The sequence below is a fragment of the Mugil cephalus genome, chromosome 11 (genome assembly GCF_022458985.1).
Source record: "Mugil cephalus isolate CIBA_MC_2020 chromosome 11, CIBA_Mcephalus_1.1, whole genome shotgun sequence".
Lineage (NCBI taxonomy): Eukaryota > Metazoa > Chordata > Actinopteri > Mugiliformes > Mugilidae > Mugil > Mugil cephalus.
Genome location: NC_061780.1, coordinates 23924906 through 23933825, shown reverse-complemented (window position 1 = coordinate 23933825; position 8920 = coordinate 23924906).

Here is an 8920-nt window from a genome sequence, read left to right as displayed (position 1 = left end):
TATATGTGTTGTTATACTGTATGTGTGTGTATATGAATATGTATTTTACATTATTGTATAATGAGAATATGTAAATTAGATTTATGTTTATTCAGTTTAATGTATGAAACAAATTCTATTTATTTATAAGTATCAAGCATCGCATCAAGCGTCTAGACATATTTAGATTAGGAGAAGGCGTGGGAGTTTATAAGTTATACTGCTTCCCACTCCTTTTCAGATATGTATTATAGCCCATACATTATGCTTAAATTGTCATATTTTATATTATAATTTTTTTGTCTTCATATTCAAAATAAACTTCAACTTCTTTCTTCTGCAGAAAGAAAATAGGATGAAAACATTCCTCCAAGTACAGGTAAGTATCTAGTCATTACAGACATTTTTATCCACAGAATAAAAACCCCAACTCTCCACCCGTCATTTAGAAATGAAGACGACTTGGATAAAACGTCTTCAAGGAACTCCACCAGTCCAGTTGCCCTTGTTTCAGCTTTGTTTTTCTGTATATATCATGCCCTGGATGACTGAGAACCTTCAAACCCGCAAAAATGTGGAAATTAATAAAAAAGCACTACACAAACCAAACGAGAATGTCTGGCAAACCAGGATCAAGGTGACGTCAAGGAAGGTACAGATCATGTGTGCAGGTCGTAGCTCGGCTACAGAAACCAGTTGCAGTTAAGACTTAAGGAAGCTGCACTAATGCAACATGTCTTCCAAGCCATGACCATGTGAGTGAGTCTCCCAGATGAGTGTGAGATTAGTTGAACAGTTGGCACGTGCCTTTGTAGATCTCTCATACTGACTATTTATTTTTATTTTTTCAGTTGTTTTGTCATATTGTTCTAATCTAATGTTTCTCCCTGGGGTTGATATATGTGCATCCTGCAGCCAGAGGGGCTCTGTCATACCTCTTCTTAGTTGCCATACCAGTTTAACCCAGTTTTTACCAACAAAGGCGACACTTTAATTGATGCAAATGAGCTTACTGTTTCTGTAATTTTTTTTTTTAATTCCACATAGCACACAGTGAGGAAATGTTTTTCAGAGTTGTGTAATATCAAAGCATCACGGTGTCACTCCAGTTCACTGAAAAGTCTGATTCTGAGCAAATGTTTTTACCAGATCGTCAGACTGTGCGCTGGATGACACGGCAGCTGGAATCAAACGTTTTCTGCGCTCTATAGCTGCAGGGGGGGCTGTATCTAACTGGGCGTAGGAGCTCTTGCGCTGTTTGGATGTGTGTGTGTTCGTCAGCATGTACACAGGCTACTATTTATCAGCGTGTGTGTGTGTTCTAGTGAATGTGGGTCATTTTCCAGCATGTTATCCCTGAGTGAGCAGTATGTACCTCCAGGCGTTCTGACTTGAACACATGAAGCAAATATTTGGTGACCCCAGCTGGAGGAAGTGGCAGGGGCGGGGGTGGAGGTTGAAGTATGACCCATGTTGGATTTTCTAGGAGAAAATATCAAATGGGGCACAGCCTGGAGTCGGCTGACTGACAAACTTAGCATATGTCAAAGGAAGGGGGGGTGGAGGGGTGGGGGATAAACAACCTCGACTCTAAGCAACCTCCATCCACACCAGATATAGACCCCTTCATGGCCTACGTCACTGTAACGTCACAGTGTTACCTGGAGGCAAAACAGGAGGAAGCTTGAGGCAAACACTGTCACTGTCACTGTCAACTGCAAAAATGACATCTTACCTTATTTTTGGGGGGCAAAACTGAAAAAACAAAAACAGTAACTTGAACTGTTATCACATACTAACAACTGCCACTCGATAACATTATGTGTTAGATTAAATTGTGACTGAAATAACGTTAATCATTATTTGGAGGATTCTTGAAATATGCTAATGTTAATGCTAACCACGAGCTAACACAAAGTTAATTTGTTTCAGTCCGAGCATTTACTACATCTCATTTCGCAAAGGAGGTTGAAGAGGCTTCACTTGATAAAGACAGACCAGACTTCGTCCCCTCTGTGTCGTCCATCCAGTTGGTGTCATGGTGTAGTGGTCGGTGAATATAGTCCCATCAGTCAGAGTCAACTTTTTGAAATAACACTCACGGTTTCGCAGAGTCAGTGTATTAGTATATTCTCTAAAATATATGTTTTCCTTGTCCATTCTTCCCAAAACAGTTTGTTGAAATATGCTAACCAGCGTTTACAAGCTACAGTCTTTGAGATGTTTTGCCTCCAGCTAAGCCCCGCCCCTCAAAAAACATCACACTGTTTACAAGCTGTGAAGGGGTCTATAACTTACTTTATTTGCTTTTAGCCGCCTCCTGCGGTAAACAAGTTCAAGTAAACCACGGGTTTCAACCTGGAAAATCTCACATCTCTTTTGTGTCGGGTGGGGTGGGGGGGGGGGCATCCTAATTCATAAACATACCTATAACAACCACCTGCATCTCTGTGTGGTGTGGAGGCTGAAGATTGTAAGGAGATTGGTGAAGATAGTGGTGAGGAAGCATTCAGTGCGAGACAACCACGTTCAGGTAACAGCTTTTCCCGTCCAACTTCTGCCTCTTAATGGACGTTACACTCGAGTCTTTCCTTCCTCAGTATGAATCACCAGACTCGTCGATTCCCCACTTGACCACTTGAACATCCTGACCTCTGTAGTCTGGAAATGTGCTCCTCTCTATTTCAGACCTGTTCAATTACTTCTAACTTTATATGAACGAAATTTTCCACTACTGTCAACTCCACAGGTCCTTTTTGCTGTTGCGCTTTATAGTGTGCTGCTTGTTGTATTCTGCACACTGGTTTAAGAACTGTTACTGTCACTTTACAATTTACAGACCACCAGCACTATTAGTAGTATTACAGTGTGCTTTATTTGCATGTCTGTCAATACTACATGTCACTCTTGCACTACTCTGTGTGTTATTCTGAATGTGCATGCTGCTAAAATAACTGAATCCCGTCCCTTCTCAATTTAGATTATTATTATTTTCTTGTCTTTTTGGAATTGTTTTATATTGTTGTTGGAAACTGATGCAACTTGTACTTAGTTTTATGTGTTGATGGTTTGAGAATAGTAAAGATTAGATCAAAATCAAAGATGTCTTGTGAGGTTTATGCTCAGCACAACCACTTGCATTCATTCATTCATTCATTCATTCATTCATTTTTTATCCCGTCTTTCATTGGGCCAGAGGCCGGGTGCAGCCTGGACAGGTCTCCAGCTAACACAGAGAGACAGACAAGCATTCACACTCACACCCACGGCCAATTTAAAATCAAGCTCAATTAAGCTGGGTTTGAATCCCAGTCGGTCGTCAGGTTCAAACCTTCTTGCTGCGAGGTTTCAGTGCTAACCAGCAACTCGAAAACAGTCCAAAAAATAAAAAAGTTAGGCTAGAAACTTCCTTCAATCATTGAAACGTCTCTCCACATGTTGAACCTTAAACCTAAAATTAGCTGGAGGGATACTGTAACTTTGGCCATTGCTGCCAAACAAGGCTCCATCAAGACTTTGAAATGAGACCAAAATCCTTTCTGTCCCCACGGACTTTCAAAGAACCTTGAAAAATGATCGTCTATTCACTGCTGGTGTTGCGGTATCTGGACTAGACACTGATGAAAAAAAAAGAAAAGAAAAAGTAAAAAGAAATAATCCAAAGAGATAAAGCTCAAGGATATAAACAACCCACCTAATGTGACACAGCAGGCATTGGGAGAAAGATTGTCAGTGAGGCAATACCAGTTAAAAAAAATAAAATAAAATAAAAAAAACAGAGAGGCTGCATTGGAAATGGAGATCAGAGACTTATTTGGGCATCCCATCACATCAATTCATTTTTCAAAGACTGTATATTCTCATAGATCATCAAGGCCCAGGTGCTACAAAAAGACCCTGATTCATTGTGAGCCTACAGGTTTGTAATAATTTCAATAAATGTAACTTTTCGACTATGGGAAAGTGACATTTGTTAATTTTCTTACTTTCAAAAACACCACAATAAACTGATCCTAGGAATAAGTTTCCCACGATTCTGTCCCCTGGAGATAGACACCGACTTATTCTCCTATTTCCATCTGACTGCATTAAAAATACAGCGTCCATTTTTTTTTTTCTCTTCTAACTTGTGTGTGTCTGTTTGTGTAGTAACACTTTATTTCCACATTCACATTTTCAGTGTGAGTCAATGGGGTGAAAGCTACAGACAGAAAACAAAGGAGTTTGTTGTGATATGTGGCGAGGACCCAAATGTCGACACAGTGGGAGGCAGGAGCAGGAAAACAAAAGAACTTTAATGAAAAGTTAGACTCTGGAACAAACAGTGTGAGGCAGGAAAAAGAAAGAAGTTAGACGAAACTCAGAAAGCGGCAATCAAGACAAACACGGGGAGACAACAACAACAACAAGAAGCACATAACTAAACAGGGGACTTAACTCCACAGATGACTTCACAAAGACACAAAGAGAAAGACGGGACACAAACCGATCAGCCATATCATTATGACCAGCGACAGGACAAGTAAATAACATTGATCATCTGGCGACAATTCAATTTTCTGCTGGGAAACTTCAAAAAATTCATGTGAACGTTACATATAATGACATATAGCACCCACCTAGACCAGACCCCCCTACCCCATAGCAATGACACTCGTTGATGGCAGCGGCCAACCACAGCAGAACACAAAAACTATTTAGGAACAATTAAAAAAAACAAAAAACATGAAGAACAACACAAACTGTTGACCTGGACTCCAAATTAAGTAGATTCCAAACTGATCACGTATCTGTGGGATCCTCTCCTCAACCCATAGGACCCAAAGGTCCCCCCAACATCATAACATCAATCTGATTCTAGATACCACAGGACACCCTCAGAAGGCCCATGTCCATTCACAACAGTTTTGGAAAGTGGTCATAATGTTATGCCTGATCACACAAGGGCTTAGGGGTAAACGAGACACATGTGAGACTAACAAGAGAGGAACATACAGACAAAAGACACAAGGCAAGACAGATTGTCACGTTGGTGTTTCCACAAGTCCACATAAAAATGCAGAACAAAGACGAGTCACATGCCTTATCTTGAGTCCCAGCCTTTAAAGGAGCCAACGCATTTCAATCAAAATCACCTTTATATGGTGCACGATTATGTCTAAACTAATTTATTAACCAAATGATCAAAGGGGATATGCAAGGAGCTTTGTCGTGGTCCAGAATAGAAACGCTAAATACATTTTTTGTGTCTCAAAAGGTAATGGTTGCATTTACATGCCAATGTTTTTAAAACCAACGCCTGCCAATGCATTAATCCTCATTCTTGGATCGCGACACCATTTTGACTTGTTGCTTGAAACGCACACAAAAATAATCACACGGTGTAGCGCAGGAGAAAATTGACACGCACACACTGAGGAGAAAACCTCTTGTTCCATTTTCTATTTTTCTTAAATTGCCCGTAAAAAGACGATTGCCATTAAATCTGCTGAGCGCGTTCATTTGCTCGGGAGCTAAAAAACGATGACCCCGTAATCTCCGCACTGCGAGGCATGTGTCTCCCCCAACTTGTAAAGGTCTTAAAATATTTACTCGCCGCTCTCTCTGCCCACGTTTCCACATTACAGGAGGGATGAAATGGAAACGGTGGCGTCTGTGGAGGAAAATTGAGCTCTCTGCTTTAAGCTTTTTAACATATCCAGTGTGCTTCATTGTGGTGTCAACAGTTTATGTGGGTGCAGGATAACGCCGCGTGAAAAGTATCGAGGCAGATAATGGAGAGAGGCGGCTTCCAACCAATTTCTAAAACATTTTCCTTTTCCCCGAACTTTAAATAACATCGCGGCAAATATCTTGTGCTTTTATCTTGGCTGATGCTATCACGTTGATGGAATTATTAACCTCTGCAGTCACCTATTAACCTCCTTCACCCCCACCCCATTCTATACATTGTACATGTAGCATGTAGGAGGAAGCAAGCAACATTTGCAGCCGTATTAATGTATAGACTTCCTTTGGTGCATGACTGCAGATATGCACATGCATACGCTGGCACAATCACATTACTCGCCATACGCTCCATAAGCCGACACATATTCACATCCTCTGACGCCCCTTTCTTCCTTCTCTCAGCAGAAAAAAAATAAAAAAATAAAAAAAAAAATGGCCGGGGGATGAGATGCAAGCGGCGATGATTTCTCTGGCTCGGATGGTTCCAGCCTCCCCCGCGCAGTTAACACCCCAGCCACAGCGAAACTGGACCGGGGCCAGCTCCCAGCTCAGCACGCTGGGACGGACTCGGCAAAACCCCCGAATTCATCCAAGCGGCCGAGGATCGATGCATCACTTTAAAATAAAGCCTTGTGCAAAAGTCGGCCTTTTAAAAATAGCACCGCGCGACGCGTGATTAAAGATGCGTCTAATAGACGAGGGTTATTAGGGTTTGTGAAAGGTTCGGACGTTTCCGCAGTGAATTGAACAGCGACAAAAGCGAATTTGTGAATAGCTGCTGGAGCGGCGTCACGAAGAAGTCCTCACAATGAACGAGGCTCTGTTTTCCTGACTCCATTAGATAAAGGCAGCTAAAAAGGTCACGCTCAAATTGGGGTTTAATGTCCCTGACAGTGTCATCCAGCATGAGCCGCGCAAAGCTAAATGACACGGGGTTGTGTCCAAAGATGAGATAACAGCGGGAGTTCATGCAAAATAAACATTTTAGCTAAAACAGCAACAGAAAGAGAAAAAACAAAAACACGTACTTGTGTACATGGAGAAGTCACATAGTGGCGTTTCTCTGTATAACATTCTCATGCATTTATTAAATCCCACAGGAGCCCTGTCAGATTTGACCAGGGGGCAGATCTCAGATGACAAGAGCCAGCCAACCCTGAGAGCCACACTGTGTTCAGGTAAGCTAAGCTTTCAGTGCCTTTCTGCAGAAAAAAAAAGAAAAAAGAATTATATATACTGTATAGAAAATGGCTAGTGGGAGGTGGGTGTATAGTCAGTGGCCTTATTAAATATTTAATTACACATTTAGAGTCTTTTGGCCACGTGCTGAATTAGTCATGTCTGATAATGGCGTGCGGCGCAGATGACAGGGTTGTGCAGCCCCCAGAGCCCTGCAGCTCAACCTGCTCGTCCACATTACCGGACAGAAAAGAGAAGTCCAGCGTGTTCGTTTTCATTATAGAAAATGAGAGGAACTGGACCACAAGAAGGCCGACGTTCGACAGCGGCCGTCTTTAAACGAAATGCACTTGTTTGGTTTAACCAGGTCACAAAAGAAAATCTATATCAATTTCATCTCCGCGTGTTCGGTACAAAGATAGCTCCGGGATGTGTTCAGTCTGTCGGAGCCTTGCAATGAAACCTGGAAGTGGAGAGGACAGTAACTCTTGCTTGGATGTGAGCTAAGAGTACGCTGTGCAAGAACTGAAAATATGCAAGCTTAATGGTATCATGCTATCAAGAAAAAGTCACCGGCTCATCAGGGAGTTTCATCGTCCGCTGAGAGTTCACACCGGAATAAGCAGCCCGGTAACATTCATATTAGAATATTTCTCGTTGCACAATTTACATACAATTCCTTTTGTTCGGTGTAATTCATACAGGGAAGGGTGAAGGGTTTGGAGACTGAAATCCTTTGAGGTTGAGGTCCATGCTTGCAACGTTCTAATGCACAGGCGTCAAACATACGGCCCGCGGACCAAAAGCGGACCCACCAGAGGGTCTAACTTGGCCCGCAGCATGAATTCGCAATGTGTGAAAATTACATAGAAGACAGCAGTTTTTCAGTGAAAATAACTGATATTCCTAGTTTGTCCATTGTTTTAGAAAGAGAAGTGGACGGAACACAACACTGAGACCCAGCACTAGCTAACCCGCTAACAGCACGCACCAATGTGCCCGAATTGCACATATTTTTCATAAGAATTTTCATTTATTGTTGAAGGACGGATCATTAAAGGAAATAATTCTCCTAATTTACTTCTAATGTTCTTCTTCTGCTCTAAAACAAATGGAAAAAGTCTGGAGTCATTACTTACAGGTTATTATTCTGTTATCTCTCCAGTACACTTGAGGTGAAATTGGGCCGTATGTGACCCCCAGATTAAAATGATCAGACACCTCTGTCCTAATGCCGCTCGTCTGCATTGGTCGAATAAATGTCTGCGTATTTGCAGAGCATGTAGGAATAGTTCTGGCGTATTTCAACCTTGGCATACCTCCCGGTAATACGTCTACAGCGGCGCTATGAGTCATGCTAACTTCTCTCCCTCTGTTGTAGAGATTCAGGGAGCCACGCAGAGCAACATGCGAAGGGCGTATTTTGGAGGACGAGCTCCCTGAAAGCTTTCCAAAAAAAACTATACGACGGTTGAGTGTTTTTTTTTTTGAGCTTGACTGAAAGTGTACACAGCAATTAGCCACCTGGAACAGCTTACTGAAAAGAGACGAGACTCAGAGGATAGACGCCAGAAGCAAGAGGACAACAGTACAGTGTCCCAAGACGTAACATATCTCAGGAAAGTACGAGGAGCAACAGTAGAGAATGTTATTGCAGGATCTGGGAAACCTCCACCAGTTCATGGGTGCGTCTGATCTCTAATCTGTTTAGTTTACTCCATATACACCAAATAAAATCTATCACAGCTGTTAAAAAGTCAACGTATGTGCCAGATATCTCATTTGCGATGTTAACCTATGGGAAAGCAGCTGCTCTGCGTCTCTTCAGTTATTTATTTTACAGGCATGGAAGCTGTTAAGCCCCATTCAAAGATGTGGCAATGTCAAATTTAGCAGAAAAAAAAGAGAAACATTTGGGATTTTCTCTTTCAAATGTTTATTTCCAAGGGATACTATCATGATAATAGAACCAAACCCACACATTTAGGCTACTATATATGTGTGTGGAGGCATGTGATTGTTTTTTTTACAG